Source organism: Talpa occidentalis, unplaced genomic scaffold, assembly GCF_014898055.3.
Source record: "Talpa occidentalis isolate TD23 unplaced genomic scaffold, MPIMG_talOcc4v2.1 talOcc4.13, whole genome shotgun sequence".
Taxonomy (NCBI): domain Eukaryota; kingdom Metazoa; phylum Chordata; class Mammalia; order Eulipotyphla; family Talpidae; genus Talpa; species Talpa occidentalis.
Window position 1 is genome coordinate 12,008,233 of NW_023601322.1, and position 11,351 is coordinate 12,019,583.

The 11,351-nt window shown below is 45.9% G+C and overlaps 1 protein-coding gene across 4 annotated transcripts in view; it reads right to left on the reverse strand.

Annotated features, from left to right (window-relative positions):
* Positions 1-11,351, reverse strand: part of NEDD4L (NEDD4 like E3 ubiquitin protein ligase) — a 301,987-nt gene that overhangs the window by 196,095 nt on the left and 94,541 nt on the right. The window lies entirely within an intron of this gene.

Sequence of the window (11,351 nt, forward strand, 5' to 3'; positions counted from 1 at the left end):
TTGTCATTTTGATTATGACAAAAGTGCCCTCTGACAGGAGCTAACAGGGTTGCTTTTCCTCACACTCTTGCCAACGGACTGTGCGGCTAAAACTTTAGTTTTGGGCAATGTGTTTGCTGAAAATGGTATTTCAGTGGAGCTGAGAGTCCAGCGACTCTCAAACTATCCCCACAATATGCACAATCTTGGGATTTCCACCCCACCTACAGTAACTATCAGGAGGTGGCGCACCGGGACATTGATTTGCATCCTCGCTGTTACCAGGGATGCTCTCCACTTAGGATAAACTGCAAATAAAAGCCTCAAATTCACCACAAATATCCCAGAGGAAAAACGAGCAGGAGAAAGGCAAAGGGTGGGATAGCAGACTGAGGGGAGGCTTTGGGAGCCACGGAAGGTGCACACGCCCCTGTCTGTTCCCGCATCAGGTGGGAAAGAACCACCTGAACAGCCTTTGCTCCTCAACTGCGAGGTCTTTAGGCTTTTTTGTGTGTTTATTCATATGTTTGCTGAGAGGTTGGCTCTTTGCAGAGGGAGGTGTCTAGAGAAAACACTACACCCTGTGAGGTGTGGGTTGTTTTTTTAGGATTCATTTATTTATGCATACAAGAACTGGGGTACAGGCCAGAGGTGTGGGGGCTGAGAGGATTCAGCAGAGACAGAGTGGGGAGCAGAACAGGCAGACTGACTGAAATACACTGCTGAAGGGAGCAGCGGGTGAGACAGGAGAGGTCTGCTGCGCCATGTGGATCAGCTCCCTGGCTGGGGATCAAACTCAGGCCACAGTGGCTGCAGATAGCTTCATAGTATTGCGTCGTAACCCCTTGCACCAACAGGTCATGTGGTGTTTTAGCATCATCGTAGCAGGGGCCCCCACACAAACACAACTTCCTGGGATCAGTCCTAACAGCCCTGAGATCAAATCTTAATGTCTCCAACTGCAAAGAAAGGTATGTTAGCATCACCTCAAACTGACATTTTCCTCCCTAAGTGCCTCCCAGATTTTTCTGTCCCACAGAAAGACTTTATGGCTTTCTTCTTGGTTTTATTTTTGGCAGAGTTTTCAGACATCAGGAAATGGCAAAGGGAGAGAGGAACGTTATTACAAAGTGAGTAGACAAATGGTCGAGCCCCTCCTCCAGTAAGTTCTTTGCTGTGACTGCAAGACAAATGCCTGAGACCATTCAAGGGCCTTTCCCCGCCTGCAGTAGAATGTTATCCAAGCACACCTGAGAGAAGATCAGCCAATCTTGTATTTGAAAAAAAAATGGTTTAACTGCTGCTGCTAAGGCTCTTTGGGGGTCACCATGGTCCATCCAAAAATTGACCCTGGGGCCTCCCTGGTGGCACAGCGGTTGAGCGCTGGGCTGTGAAGCTGCCTGCAGCCTCTGCAGCGCCTGTTCGATCCCCGGCTGCCGGCAAGGGTCCCACATGGGACCTCTCCTGCCGCGCCCGCTGCTCCCCTCAGCAGTGTATTTCATCATTCTGCCTGTTCTGCTCCCTGCTCTGTCTCTGGTGAATCCTCTCATCCTCCTGTGCTTCTGACTATACCCAGTGCTTGTATAAATAAATAAATCTCGAGAAAAAAAAGTGACCCTGTTTAATTGCTTCACTGCACACTTGATACAGGGAGGAGAGGGCAAGAGAAAAAAAATTAAATGTCTTCTGAATGTATTTTTCACATCATAGATTCCCTCATTGATTTCTCTGAAGTACTAAAAACTCCTCCAAATCTGAGAACCATATGCTAAGGACTCTAATGCCCAAACCAAACACGAATCATTAGGAGATTAACCATACCTGTTTCCCATAATTAGCAAGAATAAGGTGACAGCTTATAATATTTTTCTATACTAAATTAACTAAGTTAGGCTGAAATGACTTTTGTAAAGAAAAAGGAATGTTTTGAAGTTCTGACCCAGAAAATTTTAAACTGAAAATGCACTATAATTTATTCTGTCTGTCTTTAGGATTATTACTGGAACACAGTACCACCCCATTTGAGGAATTTTCTTTCTTCTCAACATGAGATAATTATTTCCTTGTAGTTCATGGCATTTTTTATTTTGGTGATTTTATAAGATTAGGAAATGAACGACAGAGAAAGAAGAGAGGGCGGATAAAGTTTAATGCTACCTATTGTCTACATGAAAATCAACTACATAAAAAGAATTGCTTCTGAAAAACAGACAATTATAAACCAGAGGCATCCTACAGGGGAGGAGGCGGGAGAGGGATCAGAGGGAGGGAGGGAGGAGCACAGGGGACTGAGGTGATGGTGCATGGATGCCTTGGGGAAGGAAACTCTTTGGGGACCACACCAAAAAAAAAAAAAATTGACTATATTGATATTATCTGTATTTCTTCGTAAACTCCTTGAATATTGCTCAATTTCCTACCATTCTTTGACTGTGAATTAGCAAATCCCAAGAAAAATACAAAATAGAATCTGTAACTTCTGACATAATGATTGTGAATCTATTTGACATGTAAATGACTTCTGAATAAATTACTTATAGTACAAAAAAAACACAGTAGTGCTTCTAGTAAAACTATTCTTCCTCTAAGGGTCACTATATGAGGAATAATTTAAATATCTGTCAAAACAACAAATATTTGAATGAGTATTTTATTTTAAAAGTGAACTCCAATTGGATTAGATTTGCATAACATTTTAATAATCCGGAATGAAAATACACCTGGTGATCTGGCCACCAGAGGGAGCTATAGCTCCCCAATACACATGATGGTTAGGGAAGCTCCACATCCCTCTCCAGGGAGCTCCTGGGAAGAGAGTGATGGTGAGGTGCTCCTTAGCAAAGGCAGCATTTGTGCTAATTTCTTAGTAGGGGGAGCCAGAAAAATGTGGCATTTTTATATTATTAAAATTGATAACCAGCATACTATAAAGTATGAGGTTCTTAGAGCTACATACAGAACAATAGAATAAACAAGAAACTAGGATAGGAAAGGATAAAGGAAAATATGGGCAGGGATATCTCACTGGGGGAGCCCAAGGGCAGGAAAAATGAACCCAGCCTCCTGGCAACGGGGTCAAGGGGTCATGGGGCCCAGGAGAGCGTGTCAAAGAGTGGCCATCAGGGGAGGCAGCCTGGCCATATGGTGCCACAGCGGGCAGCAGAGGTGAAGGTCTAGTGGAGGGAAAGACCATCCACTCAGTACCACCAGACACCTGCACAGGTGAGCCTGCATCTCAGCAAGCGGGCTATGAAGAAGAGGCCCATCTGGAGGAGGTGGTGGTTCTGGGCGCTGGCAAAGGCACAGGGAGAAGAGCACAGCCCAAGGACCAGCTTAGCACAGGGTGCAGCTGCTCAGGAAGTCAAGGTCAAGAGCAGCTGCTGGAGGCCAGCACAGAGGGGCCTGTGTCCAGGTCAGGAAGCCGGAACCTTAACTCAGACTGGGAGTAATGGCTGAAGGGTTTGCTGGAGCCCAGCCCACTTGCAGAGGGAATTCTGTACCTGTGCAGAGGGGCAAGAGAGGGGGTGAGGTGGACACCACTAAAGAGGTCCTCCCCATAAATGCTAAGGACAGGCTGGGTGGGGGGCTGACAGTATAGGATGTAAGGCTCCCAGGTCCCTTGCTGGGATACTGAGACAGACAATGAGCCACTGCTGAGGCAGACCACCCCAGAGCAAACCAGGTTCCATTCCACTGACATTCCAGACCCAGAGACTCTACACAAACGAAAGATCCTGAGTGACAAGGTCTCACGAGGCAATCAAATCTCATTTCCAGGACATACATAAAGGTTTGACTAAACATTTAACAACAGGAAATGCTATCACATAACCAGGAGCCAGTCACTCGTTCTAGAAGAAAGGAATGGGCAAAGTTATTTTACTGTCCAGACTCTGATAACATTTAACATCACATTTAGACAAAGGCCACTATTTGCGATGAACTACGATGACTTCATAAATCAGAATGAGATAGAGACAGAGAGCGGGAATAAACAGCAATGTGATCATTTCCTCACTAGCGAAAAAAGAAAAAAGCAACGGATAAAGTTGTAAGGCTCACCCACTTTGCTTCTCTAACCAGTTGCTTCCCAACTTGAAATGCAATGCTTCTTTCAAGTGCTTTTCTACTTTCCTACCATGAATACCTAAGGTCCAGCATCTAAAAGTAACAGTGGCTTGAAGCAATAATCAGTTCTTCAGTAGGAGAAATGAAATAATGTACTGTAACGATGACCGAGAGAAATGAAATCTATTTATTCCCTATTCCTCCCTGCATGCCAGAAGGAATGTTAGCACAAGCTCATTAAGAGGGAAGGCAAGAAGTATTTTCTATCACTTGTGTTGAGACTATACAGCAAGGATGCCAGTTCTTTTCATAATTTGCTGAGGAGGTACACAATGCAGATTTTTTGTTACATATTTTGCGGGCTAGGGTCATAAGTCTAAGAAATATTCATAGAGAAAAGAGACAATATTTTAATTCTGAGACACTAATTTAGATTATGTGTCAGCATCTGCTGGTAAGCACATAAGTTCAACTTTATTTATTACTCATGCATTTATATACAAAGCAGTGAGAATAATGTTCTCAAAGACAAAACATTTTACAGTTGCACTCATTTGTAGCCTTTAAAACTCAAAGTGCATGTCTGAAAAGTTTGAGAAGCTATATTTTAAGCACACTGCACTTGAAAAGAAAAAAATTAATAGCTTACTGCAATATCTAGGAACCCCACACCCCACGCCCCAAAAGTCAATACTGGCTGAATTCCTGTCTGTCATTGACCTACCAGCAGCTCAATGAAATGCTTTAATCTGGAAATCGTGACTGAACAACGCTGGCACTCCCAGTTCTAAATATATACTGTGCAGAGAATCAATAAGCCCTGGCAAAGCGCCACACCTGATGGTTTATACACAATTTGGGCTGCTTTGGGGCTCCCTCAGAGAGAGAGGGTACCCTCAAAGCCTTACCCATCTACTACCTGGCCCTTAAAAGAAAAAGTCTGGGGCCTCCCCTGGTGGCCCAGCGGTTGAGCGCTGGGCTACGAAGCTGCGCGCAGCCTCTGCAGCACCAGTTCGATCCCCAGCCGCCAGCGAGGGTCCCACATGGCGCGCAGGCCTCTCCTGCTGCGCCCGCTGCTCCCCTCAGCAGTGCCTTTCATCAGTCTGCCTGCTCTGCTCTCCGCTCTGGCTCTGGTGAATTCTCTCACCCTCCCGCGCTTCTGACTGTACCCAGTGCTGTATAAATAAATAAATAAATCTTAAAAAAAAAAAGTCTGTTGGTTCTGATTTAGGTGACTACCCACAGGACTTAGGGAAGGTTTTATTTACCCTTTAAGAACCTACCAGCCAGCTCACCTGAACCTATGAAGTCTTGACCATCTCAGCCTCCAGCCCCCTTCCCCAAAGAAAAACATTAAATAGAAAAAAAACTGTACGAAATCTATGTCAACACCTTTCAGGAGATGGAATAAGACGACAGATGAGATGTGCATCTGAATGAGACAACATTCTGAGGTTCCAGATACAGATATTCAAAATGGGTTTATTTCACCTCCGATGATGGTGACATTTCTGTCAATATGGATGCATGAGGGGCCCACAGAGCACCAGGCCTGAGGTCGCCCCAGAGCTCCTCTGCTGAGAAAGCATTGGAGGGTCCCCCCCTCAGGGTCTAAAACATGGGATGTCAATCAGAAGCAAAGTCCTCCGCCCTTACTCCCTTGATGATGTGACTGTACCAGTCCCCCTTGCTGCACCCCCAACCTCTCAGTGCAGTCACCACTGGCTGCGATCCCGAAGGCTTGGTCGCTAGCTCCATTTTTGTAAAATAAATATTTTCTTCATTGTCTTACACATTAAGAAATGCTTTCGTTTCTGACTCATCTCAAATTGGCATCATTCCCTTCCTTATACTTTTTCCTATTCTCACCCTCCCCCCCAAAAAGGGAAAACAGTGAGACAAATATAGAAAACTTTAGGATAAAGAATGAGAATATTGGGGAGAGGGAAGGGGGACAAGGAGGGAGGCAGGGGGTAGCTGGGAGACTAGGTTGACGTTACAGGGTTTATGACTTCACAGGCAATGACGGGAATTTAAGGGAAGTTGAAATTCAAGACCTCATGTTTGAGAAGCAAAGGTAGGCTGCGACAGGAAGAAAACAAAGAGCTAAAGAGAATTTTAACCCACAGAGGGAGGTGGTGGCTCCAACCTTGGCTGGGCCTGCAGTGCTGTGGTTGCGGAGGGTGATACCCGCTTCTTTCCTGAGGCAGGTCTTCTATCTGAATTCTTTAGGCTGTAGAAGGGAAGGTCTTTCAGGCTTTGATTGGCTTCAGCTTGAAATAACCTGTGCATCTTGGGGTGGACGGTCCTACACCCCATCACCCACAGGCTGACCCAATGGTGACATCGAATGCTTCCTGCTGGGAAATCTGCTGGCCTGGGCAGGGTCCAAGCACCGTCCGGCATATTTTAAAAGGATGTTGCAGACATTCCTATATTCACAGACGTGAGGTAACACAGCTATGTGCAGAGTTGTGTGACTGCTACGGAATCAAAAGCTTTTACTTGTATTCGAAGGGTTAATATCCTTTGTTGTTTCAGGCGTTTAGGGTCAGGGAGGCGTGCCACTAGAATAAATGTCTGAGGTTCTCTGGGGTACTCACATGAGCAATTTGTATGAGCTCTTAGGTACAGGGATTTTAAGACAGATACTTGCTGGCCCAGAGGCCATTAGTGTTGGTGTTGTGACTCTCAGCAATGCCCTAGATAGTTGCTACCCTGCTCAAACAGGCCTCCAGAGAGACACATTTGCAGGAGGCTGCAGATCACAAACACTGTTTCAGCCAATTGTGAGGCACCCTTTACCTCATGGGCCAGCGCACTATGGGAAGGGACAGGGGTGTAAGATTTACAAGCTGAGGACCACTCAGTGCAGGGGGGAAGCCAATCCTCAGGGGCCTCAGGTCATGTGGCAGGGAAAGTCATGGGCCCTTGGTGGCCAATAGGGCAGAGCCCTAACTGAAGGGCACGTCCAGCACAGCCTCTAGCCACGTGGCCTCACCCAAAATGTCCAGCTTGCTGAGTTTTCCAGGAAACTAGAAACCTGGAATTTTAACATGAAATCTCCAAATCACTGGCTTTCTATTTCTTTGTGTTAGTGCTCCCCAAGCCGAATAAACATACTTGTGGGTCCAGTCTAGTCCACAGGGACCAAGAGCTTGTAGACACTTGCCTCAGGGTGTCTTGGGGTACTTATGGGTCAATTAGGGGACTCCCAAGGTACTCACAAGCCTCCAGGTTTCTCCATTAGTAAAAGTAAAAATTTTGTGTCATGTTTTCCCCAAAAAGGCAAAGGAAAAAACAATTTCTAAACCTTAGGGGGGGAAAGTAAAATTGCTGTTTAAAATGTTCCTGTGTACCCTAGAAAGCTGACCACAGATCTGAAGGGAGGGGAGGGCAGGGAAGGGGACCAGGGAAGGGGAGGGGATATTGGACTATGGTGGAGGAGGGTAAGTGCTTTGCTGGTGGGAGAACTATGGTGATAACACCTGAAAGAAGAAAACCTATATTATTAAAACACAAACAAGGATGTAAAATAATGGTACATCATTAATACAAAATGAATGAATGAATGAATGAACGAACAAAATGCAGTTGGATATTAGCTGACATTATGGAATTGTTCATTTCTCTGATGGTATTGTGATTACATTAGAGAATGTCTTGCTTTAGAAGACATGGAAGTATTTAGGGCTCTGTTGTCAGAACATATGATCTACTATGAATGGTTTATGGAGCTTGTAGGGGGGATCAGGGAGGAAGTGAACAGGGTATAATGTTAACTTTGAATCCAAAAAGTAGGTATTTGGACAGTGAGAGCATTATGCCTTTTATTTGCATGCTTAAAAATTTTCATATTAGGGGGCCCCCCTGGTGGCACAAGGGGTAAAGCACCACACTGTGAAGCAATCCTCAGCCTTTGCAGCACGAGTTCGATCCCTGGCCGGCCAGGGAGCAACCCACATGGCGACGCAGGCCTCTTCTGTCTTGCCCGCTGCTCCCCTCAGCAGTGTATTTCAGTCAGTCTGCCTGTTCTGTTCCCTGCTCTGTCTCTAGTGAATCCTCTCACCCTGCCCCCCGCATCTCTGGCCTGCACCCTGGTTCTTGTATGTATAAATAAACTTAAAAAATTTTTCATATTAAAGACATAAAAAGTCAAAAAATCCACATGCACAGTTATAATGTCAAAATATCATCTCACCCATTTCCTGCCATTTACCTGGGAGAAAAGTGATTGGAAAATGGAGAGAATAAAACTGGCCCACATTGGCCCAGAAATCCACATCCTCATGGCTGGTTATGGGACAGGGAGACACAGTGTCCTCTAATCAGGCAGCATCCCCTGCTCCTGTCCCAAGTACTTAAAGTGAATTTAATGACGCCTTTAGCTCCAACTTTAATATCCTGAAAACTCAGGAGCAAAACAACACAGTAAATGATGCCCCAGGAAACAGTCAGATATAATAAGTGAGACAAAAGACAAATTCAAAGTCATTTAAAAAGAGGAGAGGGGAGGGAATGTTCTAGAGTAAAAGGGGCCTTAGGAGACCTAGCAACTAAATGCCACGTGTGATTCTCAATCGAATTCTGGTTTAAACAGTCCAAGTGTAAACGGCATTTTAGGGGCAATTGGGGGAATTCAGATAATTGAGTAGGTAATGGAGTCCACTCAGCAATTATTGTTAATTTTGTGAAAATTGTACTGTGGTTAAAAAGGAATATGTTCTTGTTTTTTAGAGCTCCAGGCTGAACTGTTTAGAAGCTAAATGTCACAATGGCTATAATTCACTTCTGAATAGTTCAGGGGGGAAAAAGCAACAGATGAAGTACATGCAGCAAAATGTTAACTTAAATCCAGATAATGGGGAGCAAGGTGATCCAGCGCCACGGAGCTGTCCTTATGTGGCATGATGCCCTCCTCAGGTACCTCCACCAGGAGACACAAGGGCTTTCGGCCACGTTGTGCCAATCCCCTGAATGCATGTGTTTTCAATTTCCAATCACTAGTTGCCAAGAGAAAAAATGATAGCAACTCAAACAGGTATAACTTGTTGCTGAAAGCGTAACACAAAGAGACAACTGTGAAGACAGTGTCCTGTAGGAAAGCAAGAGCTTCCAGATTGTTTGTCTTAGCTGGAGTTGCTCAATTTTAAGGAAGAGCTTTATCATCTCAAATGCATCCTAAGTAAATCAAACGAAGACACAGAATATGACAGGGGACAAAAGGATGGAGATTAGATCTAAAACTTGGATTCTAGTGATCCTGTCCACTTACCGCTTAAGCCAATGACAAAAGGTTAAATGTCCTTAGATAGAAGTTTAATCGAAAAAGTACAGTTTTAAACTTGAAAAGAGAATCAAAGTTTAAAAAAAAAACAATAACACTTTAAGGTCTTAGTTAGCAAAGTACATCTGCTCAAGTTCTCATTACAGGATGATATTCAGTCAGTTCAAGGAATGATCAGTTACCACCAAATATTGATACAACAGCCAGTCCTTTCAATGTGCTTTTGAAGGTGCCTCATCCTCAGGTTTGGGTGGGACCCTCGCAGCCATCAAGTCCCCGGTCATGCCATGGCTGAACTTCTGTCATTCGCCAGGAGATCCACCTATCTTGGGAAGAGCACTGAAGTTGGATGGCCTGGACCCAAGAGGACCCGACACTCCCTACAAAATTGTGTCAACATGCGCAGATGACAAGCTCGCTGAACCTCAGTGCCCTCACCTATAAAACGGAGACAATCACTCCCTCTTCAGAAAGGTGAGGCGGACTCAACATCATGCCAAGGTCCACGCAGGGGCCAGCTGCCTGGTAAAGCTCTCAAAACCGTGTGCAAACAACATCTATGAAGAGCCTTGCTCAATTCACAGCTGTATAACCTACTGGTGGGACACTCACTTTACACTTACCTACTTTTTCTCACCTCAGTTTCTTTATCTGCAAATTGGAGAGAATAACAGAATGCCTGCTTCATGGGGCTACGGCAGAGTCAAATGAACATCTACATAAATAACTCAGACCTGCCTGGCACTCAGTACATACTCAATAAACAGGTGCTATTGGGATTCATTACCCGCTTCTCATGTCTCCCTTTGAGAAAGCATCAGTCACCCCTCAAACCGCAACATCATTTGGGCAAACACCAGGACTTGTCCCTGCCACATCAGGGCTCCCCAGAAGTCCAGTGTTATCTCTCTCTCGCTCTCTCTCGCTCTCTCTCTCTCTCTCTCTCTCTCTCTCTCTCTCTCTCTCTCTCTCTCACACACACACACACACACACACACACACAGGTGCAGCCCCAAGCCACTGCCTCCACCCTCCCATGTAGAAGGAAAGCCAGCCAACCACAGCACCCACCACATGCTCCCCAGCGCCCATCACTGTGTCTTTGGCTATAGCTGGTCCTAACACTGTGGGTTGCTTCAGGCCTTGACCTTCCAAGGGAGCCCAGGTGAGCCCCTGGACCTGGGGGTCTAAGTCCAAGTTTCTGAGCCGCCACAAAAGCGCATGCTCCCTCTGTGGGCCTGAGGTAGTAATTCTGCGTGAATATCAATCAATGTCAAACAGAGAGTTCCCTGCCAGCCATTCTGCTGACTCTCCCAGACTCTTTCCTGGCACCAGACCTTTTGCTTGCTCCCCTTAATGTCCTCGCCCACATCCATCTCTTATCTGAGACCTGGGCAGGCTTCCTCAGACCCTTAGTGTGCACTAGATGAAATGCATGGCCTAGCTAGCAGGGTGAGGGCAAAGAAGATGGCTGATGACTAATGGCACCTCCCTGAGAATTAGAAAAAGCTGCCCCTTCCTCCCGCTGGCAGCCCTGTGCCACCGCAAACTGTACATTGGATTACATTTAGTCAATTCAAGTCAACTTACTGGGCAACTGCCATGTGCCCCAGATCTCTGGGTTTGCACGTGGGAATAAGACAGGCTATGGCCTCTGAGCTCGCTGACTCTGCTTTGATGCGGCCCAAAAGGAGGCAGAAACTCAGGGGTCCACTCCAGCCCAGGATCGGTGGGGCAGTGAGGAGCCCAGAAGAGATGCTGCCACCTGGACAGGACCCCGGGGCCCCTGAGCAGCGCAGGAAGGGTGCAGGATTCCACACGGCAAAGCTAAGTGGCTGCACATTTCATAGCACACTCAGAGATGGGAGGATTTTCAGTGGCGGGGAAGGAAAGGGAAGAGGGAGGATGAGGTGCAATGAGGACCCAATTCATTCACTCTTTGACCAAGTCTTGAGAAGCTCCTGTGTGCTAAGGACTGTGTACAGTTTGGAGAATAAAAATAAGATCTAATCCCAGC